This window comes from Bombus pascuorum, chromosome 5 (genome assembly GCF_905332965.1).
Source record: "Bombus pascuorum chromosome 5, iyBomPasc1.1, whole genome shotgun sequence".
NCBI classification, from domain to species: domain Eukaryota; kingdom Metazoa; phylum Arthropoda; class Insecta; order Hymenoptera; family Apidae; genus Bombus; species Bombus pascuorum.
Window position 1 is genome coordinate 16,289,067 of NC_083492.1, and position 12,913 is coordinate 16,301,979.

At 42.8% G+C, this 12,913-nt stretch overlaps 2 long non-coding RNA genes across 3 annotated transcripts in view; both read right to left on the bottom strand.

The window, feature by feature from the left end:
• Positions 1-374: 374 nt before the first annotated feature.
• The window catches only part of LOC132906977 (uncharacterized), an 83,503-nt gene continuing 70,964 nt past the window's right edge, over positions 375-12,913 (bottom strand). For both annotated transcript variants that reach the window (XR_009658079.1, XR_009658080.1), the window contains one exon: positions 375-1,556. This is a non-coding gene — a long non-coding RNA (uncharacterized LOC132906977). The remainder of the gene's footprint in view (positions 1,557-12,913) is intronic.
• On the bottom strand, positions 6,654-12,804 carry LOC132906976 (uncharacterized). Its single transcript, XR_009658078.1, has 3 exons — positions 12,646-12,804; positions 6,917-12,220; positions 6,654-6,668 (listed from the first exon to the last, which is right to left on the bottom strand). It is a non-coding gene; the product is annotated as an uncharacterized LOC132906976 (long non-coding RNA).

Sequence of the window (12,913 nt, forward strand, 5' to 3'; positions counted from 1 at the left end):
TTTATGAAATATTTTATGCCTAAAGGTAAGTGGCTCGCTGGAAGAGATTTAAATACTGTAATAAATGTGTCTGTAATCGAAGATAAGTTTAAAACGAACGCACAAGGCAAGGAGAATTAATGAGGATAAACACGATGAATGTAGTACCTAGATATTTCACGCTGCGTTAATTATTTGTACAAATTTTTATTCGCCTTATAGAGATACTAAAAATGTATTTAAAGGCACGCAGAAGTATCGTGAAACTAAATCGCAAAATAACAGTATGTGCTGGTACCATAATATCGGGTTCAGTAAGAGAGAGGAAACGATTGGATCATTGGATAGGCGGAGGACTTCGTTTTAGGAATGAGAAACGGCGAAGTTCGGCTTGATTCATGGCTACACCTGACGGTGAAGTTCACAGTTTATTTCTGAAATGTTTCTCCGCTATTTCTGCGCTACGTTAACAGTCAGTTCATGCAATCAAGAAGGGATTCCATGGAAAGCCACTAGATACAGCAAATTCCCTTACAGTAACCATCTCTATCTTTAGCGAAATAACAAATGGATTAGCCCAAAGAGAAATTTGTTCGCTAATGCAGTTCAAAAATAAGAGTACTATGAAGTATAATTATTATAAATTTACCGCATTAACTGAATAAATTAGAGACATACTATTTTAAGAAAGCAGTAAAAAATATTGTTTAAAAAGAAATCTATCTACTTTGCTGCATAATGTCTTCTTTACGCAAACATCAGGAAAAATAATGTCCTATTATTAGCGATAAAATAAAAAAGAAATTTTGTTGCATACGATTCTAAAGATTAGTTGAACAAGAAAGAATAAACAAGCCGAATAATATCGAGAAAGATATCGACAGGAACAAACAAAATTAACTGAACGAACACAGACAGAATTCAATAAACCAAAAGTTCTGTACCATATCAAATCTGATTTTCCAAATAATAAAACACCGAAATTGAAAAATTCTTGAAGTGGCAGAACTGAACATGAATTGTTGTGGAGAATTGAAAAACGAAGCGAATTACTTCTTACTTTAAAATGTCAAATATTTCAATTCACAACGCGTCACCCGTTAGATGAAAGAAAGCTCTCGCTGGGAGCAAGCGTTCAGGTAGCAAAACCGGCGTGGCTGCTGCGTTTTGTCGTCCTTCGTGAGTCGTCCTCGTTCTCCTCCTCGTCATCGTCTTCCTCCGCCTCCCTGTTCCTCTTCCTTCCAGCCCCGTTGTCTTCCACAAAGTGAACCCGTCAGCGAATCGTACGTCGAATAACCATAAAGTCGTCGCTTTATGCTGGAATCGTATTCCCAGCGTTCCCGTGGACACTCGTCCGGGATTAAAGTCGTCGGTTCTTTAATCGTGCCGAAGGATATGACGCTCCGGAACCATTCTGCGGTCACGATTATGTACGAGGACCCAGCCAACCGATACACACAAAGGTAAAACCTTGGATTTGCGACCGCGAAACGGTCAAGCCATCGATGATGCGATGCACCAGTGATAAACGTGAATGGGATGAAGGCTATTCGCCATTGGTAATGTGGAATGTTTCCCTGGAATAATATTTGAATATTTGAAGCATATGAAAATTGTTAGAAGAGCATAAATAAGGCTAGTCGTTAAGCAAAATTTATGATAAACGTTCGTATCTATAAACAGTAGAATTCTGATTTTTACTAGGAATTAATAGAAAGAATGTACGTCCGATTTAAATCCCAAATAGAGTAGGACATTGTGTCTAAGAATATCATAAAAGAAATTCCCGAATATTTGAGTTAATTAATCGAATACCAGTTTTGGTACTAATTAGATATTTCTAAATACAATTTTCGTGACATTTGCCGAATAATTAATTACAACAATGTTAGCATCAGTCACTCATTGCATTATCTTTGAGAGTTTAAGTTTACTTGAACAACGAAGAATTAAAATAAACAGAAAGATTGGTTGGTAATTAAATGCACTGTTTAATATTATTATTATAAACTTATAAAGTTCTCTTACATTAGAAGAACAAATGAAGTTCATGAAAGTGCATCAGACGCCGGGAAACGTTGAATTATCAGAGCTGAAGCTTACGGTCCGCCTGTGACAGTAGATTCGTCGAGACGCGCGTAATTTCTCATTAGAATAAATTACGACAAATGTAAAACTGATGTTTAAAACAAATTGCATAAACTCTTCCGCGAAAGTTTAATAAAATCGTTACGTACGTAGACGGTTACTTTTTAATTGCACTCCAGCCCTTATCGCAAACCCTTGCAATTAAACCGTAATTGCAAGACAATCGTCAGGGAAGTAGAAGCAATAGAGGCAGCCGCGGAACGATTCCCCCTCGTCGCAAAAATAACACGAACCCCGATTGGAACAACCAAAAATACAAGCGACGATATTGTTTGGCTAGAGACATCAGAGGGAAGCCGCTTCTCGCGCTGGCTCGCGTCAACTTTCAGCTACACGACATTCTCGTTTGTCCTCTTTGACAACCCGCCGAATGGGGAAGCCGTCGACTTGTTTATCCAAGCCTTCCTCGTCGATTCCTGTCGTTGAGAAACGTTCGATCCATCCGTTTCACGCCGTTAACGACGGTTATCGCTCGGCTTACACCGGAGCCAGTCCAGGTGAACTAAACAGCGGCCAGAAACGACGAGGGCCGATAGAGGATGTCGTTGATAGCTTCTGACACCGAGGGAATTATTTATGCGAACGCTTTAATAAGATAATAATGCAAAAGAGGTGGAATGGTTGTAAGGAGTGTGTAAATACAAGCTTGAAATTGATCCACTTTGATTTGGGTTGGTATGAAGCTCTTGGAGAATGGGGTTTTTACAAAAGAAATTATATTTTTGTGTAAAGAAAGACAGCAGGAAGGTTGCATTTAAATTGCTAATTAGGAACTATATACTCTATTACAAATTTTTGTATTCTTATCATTGAAACGTTTTCAAAATACTATTGTACGTACGTGTTCTCGAAACACTTAATTATTCTAAATCAAGCCTGATACGGTATATTAAATTATTTAACTTGGGCTCGCTGTATTTATACGATATAATCGTGCAAAAGAAATAGTCAAATGATATAACCGAAAACTGAAAGTAATTTCTAACATGTACTGAAGTCTAAACGCTAAAGTGTGTGAGCGGCCGTGAAAGTGTTAATAAACAATTCAGCTTGCCGCAAAATCAACGAGTCATCATTGGAAAGTTTCGTGGAGGAGGTATCGTGCGGTTTGTAAATCACACCTGTAAGACAATTCTATTCTCCTTCTTCCAACTAGGACGAGCCAAAGAAACACGAATTACGTATGGCGGGGCGATAACAGAACGGCGTTCCCATTTCAGGGTAGTCGGTTACATTTTCGCGGGACGAGCTTACATAAATAACGAAGGCGCGGGTGCAGCAAGCCAGAAACACTGTTACAATCACAGTTCGCGGAATGGCTCGATTCCCCGCGAGTACCATAACTCACTTTATCATCGAGCCTCTTAATGAGTCTTCGCGTTTATTCTCTTCTCGTTTTTTCTCTCTTCCTCTCTCTCTCTCTTTCCCTCTCTCACCCTGTGCCTATTTCTCCCTACTCTTGCTCGCGTTCATCCAACATTTGCCAGCGGTTTTCGCGCGCAATATAATAGGATATGGGATCCACGAGCGAAGGAAGCCAGCCAACGCGAAGTGGTTATGGTCTATATCCTCTTTCACCCGTGGTGATCCTGGCCAACGATAAAGACGGAAGCTCAAATAAATCGCGCCGCCGCCGGATGCTAGACACCGAACGTACCGGCCGCGAAGAATAACGAGGATTTCATTCCTTCGGGGTTACCCCGCCTAGCTGCTGGATCGCGTCGTTTCACCGTCATAAATATGGCGGAAAGCTGTCGGATGGAAAAAACTAGCAAGAACACGTATTTATGGCCGATGGAAAGCTTTACGTGTCACTTCGTTCCTATTTCTTCTTTGTGTCTTTTCTATTTTTTTATTCGTCTTTGTCGCCATTTCTATGGAATAATGTTGTGGAACACTGGCATTTGGAGTTGAGTTCCGCTTGAGTTTCATCTTCATCTTCGTCCCTTTTATTTCCTTCGCCTTCCAATTCCTGTATTTCCACATTTGTTATTGGGGGAAAATGTTCGTTTGGGTGGGGCAGGGAGCGAGGAAGAAGGAGAGGAAGAGAGAAAAAGAAAAAACACAAGAGCGAGGGTTGGTCGATTTCCTTACACGGGGCAGTAGGAAATGCGTATCGTGTTGCCAGTGATAAATGGCCGCCAGTTAACGGCATAGAAACATTGTTATATCGCAGGGAAAAAACATCACGCCTCTTATGGAACTTTTATAATTTCATTTGCCGGTCTACTTCCGGTTTGACGACGGTTCCGCCGTTGTTACGACGCCACAGTGTTATCCAATGATTTTGCGTTTCTCTTCCCTTCCTGTGGAGGGGAGTAATTGGAGTGGACCTTTGCGATCAGATGCTCGATTTGATAGCGCGGTACATCGGTCGATGGGGGATTTATTCGTTTCTCGAGTCGCCACGATGGGATTGAAAATTTCATGATTATTTCCAATAAGTATTGTATATTTTGAATCGAGCAAGGTCCATTTCAAAATGGGAGATTTGGCCAGCTTAATTGATCGCGAGAGAGAAATATTAGATCATTAGATGCTTCAACGAGTGGAATTTTCGCGGAATTAATTGTACACGTTCGATTTTGCAGCGTGATCATTAATCTACCGAAATTTCCTGCAATTTCTATCGTGAATAACGAGCGACGAAGAAATCAGGGTCAAATACTGCTCCGGTATTTTCGAAAATTTTAATAAAATAACTATTTATCAAGGTAGCAAGCTTGGAAGGATTTTGATGAAAATATTTTACGCATAAATGTTTCAAACAAATTATTCGATGTTTCAAATAAATCGCTATTTTGACAATTAGAGATAAGGAGAGGTTCTTCTTTATTCATGGCAAAACTATAGGTTCAAATAACGATATGAAATATTAGAAATATCATATATAATCGTATATCGTATATCATATATATCCTATAAGACAAATTATTCGATATACATGTATTATACGTGCGATGTTAATGATTCCTGTAACCAGAGACGGCCACTATTTCGTCTCATTTTTCCGCTTATCGTTTAAATTTATTTTTCACGTGTACTATTTTCTTCTCTCCCCTTGGAACGCCTCATTTTTGCTCCAACTCAACATGCTCACGAACTGTAACTCTGGTATCGGTCGAGAATAATCCATATTTATGCGATAGGAGAACGCGGCTCGTTCGAAGCGCGGATTTATGTATCTAAAATCTAGATATTCCATTTCTCTGATGTGCATGCGTGTTCTTTAAAACCTTCCTTAGATTCTCTGATGCATTGTTGCTTTTAATTTCAAATTTGCTGTGCTAGGATATGACTCGAGAATAATATATTTATCTACTTTTTCACTGTTGGTTACCTATCAAAATATTATTTTTTATTGCATTAATTTGGCTAGAATCCATAAGAAGACCAATTAATGTTCACAAAATGCAACATCTAATTTAAAGTTTAACCGAACAAATTCATTTTCTGAACATTTCCTGATTCTAGTATCACAATGTGTCAGAATATGTGATTAACTTTTAATTACTCAACATTTAGACAATTAAGATATCTACTGTGTCTGCACAAAATCTAACACCTATTTCATACAAGTCGAATAATTTTTAGTGCTATTAACACTCAACAATCATATTACAAATCTATTCACCGATATCGCAAAGGATTAAATACAAATTAAAATTTTTCTACATGTATTACAAATATGCGTCCGAATATTCGTAAGTGACAGTAATTAACATAATACGTTAAGATCATAAAAAAGACGGTGAAATATAGATCGAAATAATGCAGAGAAAGATCCAGCGCATCGATGCTGGATTCTTAAACGCGTCCAAGCAGGTGGGACGATGCTAACCGAGATATCGCCGGCGCGAACACGCAGCTCGCTCTCGCCACGAGGGGAACTATGCTTTTCTTATAGAGTGTGAGATGCATTTTTTCAGCTTCCATTTGCAGACAATCGACGCGGTAATCACGGGTTGGGCGCCGGAAGCCGAGAAGATATTCGCGCGCTCGCGATCAGATAACCCTCTACTGCCTTTGCCTGACCTGCCTTGCTTTCTTATTCCTCCTACCCGTCCTCCACCTCCTGTTTCGCCGTCATCCACTACCTTTTCCCTCCCTTCCTTCTCTGTCTATGTGGGTTCGTTGCCAAGCATTCGGCCTCCGTTTCGCCTGACAGGCCGGCCAGAACAATGAGACGAACTTAACAGGATTCGTAAAAGCGGGAGAAACCAAACGCGAAACGCTACGCGGATGATCGTTATCTTCGCCAGATCTGATTCACCGCCCACGCAAGCTTGCACGCGGGCTTGATCGTGTTTATGAAGTGACTGGCCGTTGCCTGAATGGCGGACGGATTAATTAGATTTCGAACGCCGCCACGGTGAAAGCTTCCCGCGTTTCTGCCTCGACCCGTGCCGAGTTGAATGAAACTCGAGCTACTCCCAGCTCCAGGCTTCTTCTTGTGTCGGTCTTAACGGTGTGCGTTGTGGCACGCATCGAAACGCGCTTCCTTGCGTTCCTGGCTTCTCATTGTGACTTAAGGTTTGGCTCTATGTGAAAGAACACAGGGAAAATGCAGGATAGGTATATTTGTACCGGTTGTTCTTTTTAAGGCAAAAAGAAATATTTTAGTATAAAATAATTTAATCTAAATATAAAAAGACTCTGATAAGTACAAAGATACTGTCGATGAAATTTTGTAGAAGTTAAAAGCGTAGCTGTTAGGATAACAATATTTTAATATTATGGGAAATAATATTGTAAAATCGCGAAGAGCATGGAAGAATATTGTTCGTACGTTGCTACATGGAAGATCAGAAAAACCACTATGATCTCAGGACTCGGCCTCCCACGAGCTTTTAGACACTATCGTTGAGTCGTTCCGTTATTAACAATTCAATCTGAGCATCGAGCGAACCTCCCAGCGACGACCAGGCGGTACCAGCGTGATTGTCGAAGGTTGGTGACATTCACGGTGGCAATCGAGGGGCTGTGACGACGAGCATCAAGGCGGTGCGCTTCCTGGAGTTTCCGTGGCACTCCGATCGGCCGTTGTACGGCGAGTCCAGGGCCCGGAAGATCACCGGGTATACGTCTCCCGCGGGGAAACATACCATTTATCCACGTCAACCTCATTCACCAACACCGGCATGTCCCAGGCCGCAATCTACGATCCTTCCCCACGTGACGGTGCCGCACATAAATATACTTGATGCACGCGCACACGCACCGAGAGCGTTTGCCCTCTTCCCTCCCGTGTCCTCGTTCCGAACACCACCACCACCAACGCCGCCGCCCCCTTTTTCCTTCTCTGTCTGCTCTTCTCAGCTCGTGTCCGCGCGTTCTGGCTGCAACGTCCTCGTTCAACGCGAGATGCAAGCCCGAGCAACGTAGCGAGCGCACGGTAACACGCGAGACCGCGTGGAACACACGTTCCGTGATCAGAGAGACCCAAAGGTGGACAGGTGTGCATGTACACTGTGAATATTGTAGGCTCTACAACGTAGAGAATGTCCGTGTGTGAAGGTATGGCCATTGTGCGTGTCTGGCCGTGTGCGAGCGTTAAGGTAGACACACGTGGAACAGGCGACCGCGGTAGATTCACACTGAAAAGAGTCGGCATCCTGCTGCTTGGGCGGCTCGCTGTGGATAGACGTCGCGATAAAACGCGGTTAACACGGAAATTAACCGTTATATCTTTGCACTTATTTACTCTTACACCAGCCAGATAACGTAGCGAGCGAAACACCGTATTTTACATAATGCAATCGGCCCCCGAGCTTAGACGATGCACCGCTGCCTGAATCAAGGGCCCGAACAGAGCATCCCGGATCCGTTACCGATTTTACCGATTCTTTGCCTCTTCAAGCTCATCTTAGGATACCGTGAAGCATGAAACGTCTCAAGATACGCTGAATTTAGAGCAGACTGGTTATATTACTTGGATAGATTCTTTGATGTCATGTTGGAAAGAGTGGAAGATCAGATCTCGAAGATTTGTCGGTTGTTTATTTTTGATAGGTATTGATAGGTGTAGAGATTGCAAATTGCTGTAATGTATGACAGATAGTATCAACCAAACATTTGCAGCCGTTTCTCTACTTGTGCCTATACTGGATGTTCTACTAATTCCGGTAATTTTCTTTACCTCGATGGATTTTTGACTACAGAATATTCCAAGATAAAAGAATCGCAAGTCGGAGATTCGTTTTAGCAATGGATTGACGAAAATCATTTTTACGTTTTTACGTTTCTGCTGTAATTCCAAACTTTCAGCAGATAACATGTGTATGTAATTGAATGAATGAATCGAAGAACAGCAAAAGTTCGATATGACTTTACTTTGAATCATTTACAATATTCGAAAAACTGTAGTTAGATATCTAGGTTGAAAAATCATTTAATTGTAGTTAGACGAAGAATAAAGTATTTTGTTAAATATCTAGAAATTTCTTCGCTATTAATATTTTACTATTATTATGTTCCTTCAAAGATACGTTTAATCTTCACAGCTAACGGATGAAGTAAATCTTCGTTAATCTTAGATTACCTTGAAATTGGATGATACGATGTTGGGAAGTGGATAAGGATTGCTAATAACTCTGCAGTTACTTATGCACGACGTCGAGATACATGTATTTCGAGATTAGCATAAAGAAAGTGTTAACGAAGCCTTCAAATTACACTCGGGTTCAATTACGCTAATTAATTTCTCTTTCTCACGATTGATGGAACCAGTCGGGACACGAGTTTTGGAGCGACTCAAGTCTAGCTTGAAATATTGCCAATTTACAAAATTTAGAATACGTCTCTACAGCAATACCAGGATGTCGATCAAGGTCCCTTACTCGAGAATCTGTCATCACTTGAACCGTGTTATTTCTCTCGAATTTTCGGAAGCAAACCTAATTAAAGAAACAGAGAACAGTCTCAAAGCAAATATATCAAACTATTATTCCTCGACTCTTTACCAACATTTCAATTTGCTCCCACAAAATCGTTATGATCTCTTTTCGCAAAATCGAGAGATTTCAATCAGTAAACGATGTAAGTAGCGAAAACAAAAAAATGCTGAATGCAAACTTAAACGTTGTATGCGCTGCGATAGATAAAACTCGAATTGTAAATATTACATTTAAAACGATATTTCTTATTTATTATACAAATTCTTGCTCATAGCACCTCAATTTCTCGATTATTTTAAACACATTAAAAAATGACGAATTTAAAAAAGGAATAATCAGGGACATGTTATGCCTCGTCAAACTACTTTGTCTATACTAACTATAAGGCAATTTCTCACCCCTAAAAAACCCAAATTTCGATCCTCGACCCAATTCGATGCTCTAGGACACTCTAGGTCCTTTCGTTTGAACCCCGTGGCAATTTCCTTGGAATCCTCGTGGAGACGTAAGTAGAATCAGCCGTCGAAAACGGCCTCCAGCGGCATTCGCCAGATGACTCTCGTTCTCGGCACGGAGAATCCCCAGGTCCGTGGATGCTGGTGGGACCAGTTCCATCTCCACGCGGCTCGGTGGCTCGCCCGTTTCCCATCAGCACGGTGTCAGTCTGAATAGCACGTCGACCAATCGGACGACTGCTTTATCTTCGTACGTTCCTCCCATTGGCTGGAACCGGTCGGGTTTCTATCGAGCGGGCGTCAGAAGGCCGCGCCTAGCAGAGAGAGGTTGCTGCTTCGGATCTGGGGTTAGTGTACCTTCGTTTTCCCCTCCAGCAGATCGGACAAGGACACGAGAGTACGGGCAAGAGAGAATGAGAGAGAAGAGAGAGGGAGAGGGAGCGAAAGAGAAGAAGTGGTTGTAGAGGGGTGGAAGAGGAGATAGACCTAGTGCTCGTCTTCTTCTTCGTTAATATTGCTTTCAGCCTTCCCTCTGCTAGGCCGTTCCGAAAGTCCCTGATCGATATGACGTCGCATCCCCGGAGTCTTGGAGCGGGACAGACCTCGTGCACCCTTCCTTCGCGTCATGGGGGTTACTTCAAGCCGTCTTACGTTTCTCTCTGTGCTCGTAATCTCCAAAGATTGCGAGACGGAGAAGCTTCCGTTGATTGAGAGTACTCGGATCGGTGGGACTTTTCCTTTCCTTCCTTTTTGCTCTCTTTCGTAGATGCTCATTGGAGGGAAACGGGGTTGCGACCTCTGTCGCGTCTTCTCGTTCGAGTGGATTGAATTTTCGAGTCGACTCGGGACATCTGGGATGAGGGTGGCTGCGATCGCGACTCAAGAGCGCCGTGTTTCCAAAGTAGGTTGATATCTCGTCTCGTTCTCTGGCGAACGAATTTTAGGGCGAATCTGATCGTTAACGATATTTATTCCATGTACCAATTCCGTACGAGGTTAACCTATGAATCTCGTTAAATACGATCCACTCTCTTTCTCGTCGGCATAGACATATACGATATTACTGGAGGATCGAAAGTGGCGTCGGTCTGCAATCAATCACAGTAGAAACAGCCGTCGATCAGACTCGGGTCGTTGGTTCTCTATTGTTCCGCCTTCCGTAAACGGACTCCGCGACGAATTCGAGGAAAGTCATCGAACGTAATTGCCGTGAAACGCGGCTCAAAAACTCGAAACGCGAGAAGAAGCTGTCGACCGGTGGTAACGGCGCATAAAATCGGCGAGGCTCGATTCGTGGGGACCGTGTACGATTGTGCCTCGGTTAACGAACTTAATGGGATATATGTGCTTGGCGGAGGAGAGAGAAAGAGAGGAGAGAGGGTAAGGGAAAAAGAGAGCATACGGCACTCTAGAGACACGATTCCGTCGCGCACGGTGAGCGATGAATTTCCGTCGTGTTCAGTCGAATACGCGTGCGGCCACCGGTTTCGTGGCCAAATATAGTCGGCCGTTTTCAGGCCAACGAATCCAGAACTGGCCGCCGAGGACAATACGTCTAACTGTCACCGTGATTCGATTACAATTAAACCGTGTAGGAGAAAATCTAGCGTTGGCGAAACAGGTGCACGCACTCACGTCTCGTCGAACATTATCCGTTCGCTCTTTCCATTCGTTTTGTCCTATTTAGTGGAATTGTTTGGCTTTCTTGCGATTCCAAGTTACGAAGTACGACTTTTTCTACTTCGATTTTATGAAGTATTTTATATTTTTATGAGATCGGTTCAAACAGAAACTTGAAGATTGTGGGCTGAGTGGAAAGAAGTAAAGAAGGGTTTGAGGATGGACTCCGTCTTTCTTGCGTTGTCATTGTTTGTAACCTTCCCCAATCGTCGGATCTCATTTAGAATCGTTAATTGTCGTATCGTAATAAAATATCTGAAGTTTCTCACTTGAAGAAATTTTAGAATTCTAACATCAATTATTTTCCCTCGCGGAAATAAGATAATGACCATTTTCGTCAAAACTCAAAAAGCTTTAACACCATGTTTCGACATTTGTCGCGATTAATCTCGCGAGGATGCGGTAGAAGAACGCATGGCTGGTCGGTCGATTTAACATTCGGAAAATCCCTTAGCTTTGGCGGGATTATCGTACGAAATCCGCGTGTGTCGGGCAGTGCGTTTCTAAGCGGGTTCTGCGGCGGGCCGGCACGGCATTCATTATTCATGATTAGCGCCTCTAGCTCCCGTCGACGTCGTTTTCAAAGCGTTTACCGGTGCGTTCGCGTTTCACTCTCAATTAATTTGTAATCGTGCCAGGTGGAGGCGAGAGGTTAGGAGGAGCAGAGGGTGCAGGAGGAGGTGGGACCGCATTGAATGGGAAGAGCGCGGTTCCACTACTATCAAAGAGAAATGACGTGACACGCGAATGGTTAGTCACGCGTCACTCACGCATACAGCTACAAATTGCGTTTGCTCCGAACGGGCCAGCAGCAATGTTCCAGTTCGCCGCAGCCGGACGAAAAACGTGTTCCCGCGACGATTTTAATATCGCTGACCGTTTGTCACGCGGCCTACGACGAGATACTCTGGAACGTACGCGCGCCGGTCTCGTGTGCCTGCCGGTCGCTCGCTCGCTCGCTCGCTCGAGTACTCCGCCGCCTCTCGTCGTTCGATGTTCTTCTCGTCACCGCCATTTCTTTTTCCATCCGTATTTTAAACTTGAACTTCGTTTTTCATTTATCTATAGGAAATGGAATATCGATATCGTATTTGTGGAACTAAATGGGATTCTTCTTTGTTTGGCGGATCAAGATACTTTCAGAGGGAAGAAGATGGAATGTACTATTTATTAAAATTCTGGGATTTGAAGGTTCTTTTCACATACACGTAAATATATTTGAAAGGCCGAGAATACATTTCACGTAGAATTAAAGACATTCGAAAGGCAAAAGAGGGTTTTAAAGATTTTCAATATTTCCAGAATTGGATCAAGGAGACTAAGTTCCTTGAAAGTCACTTTGATTCTTCAAAATCTACAAAAACTAAGTTTGATTACTTTTGATTCAGAAGCTCACGTATTACACCTATCCGATACAGAAACTCCAGTACCAGCCTCCATTCTTTTTCCACATAGGCATCTGCACAGTGAAATTCTTCCGAACCTACCGCTCCAAAACCCAATGCACCTAAGGAACACTCATCCTTCTCAGCTACCCAAAGCAGAGCACCCAAGAACCTTCGACATCCCACAAACCCGATGACATAATTGACGCCCGCGAAGCGAGTTGTTCGAAGTGATTCTTGTCATCCGGCACGGAGGTCGACTAGATGCCGGCTACGTCGACGCGTCGTAGACGAGGACGCCATACACGGTCGGATATAACGTAAACGAAGACAGAGACAGATCGCAGGAACGCGCAAACGCCAGGCGTCC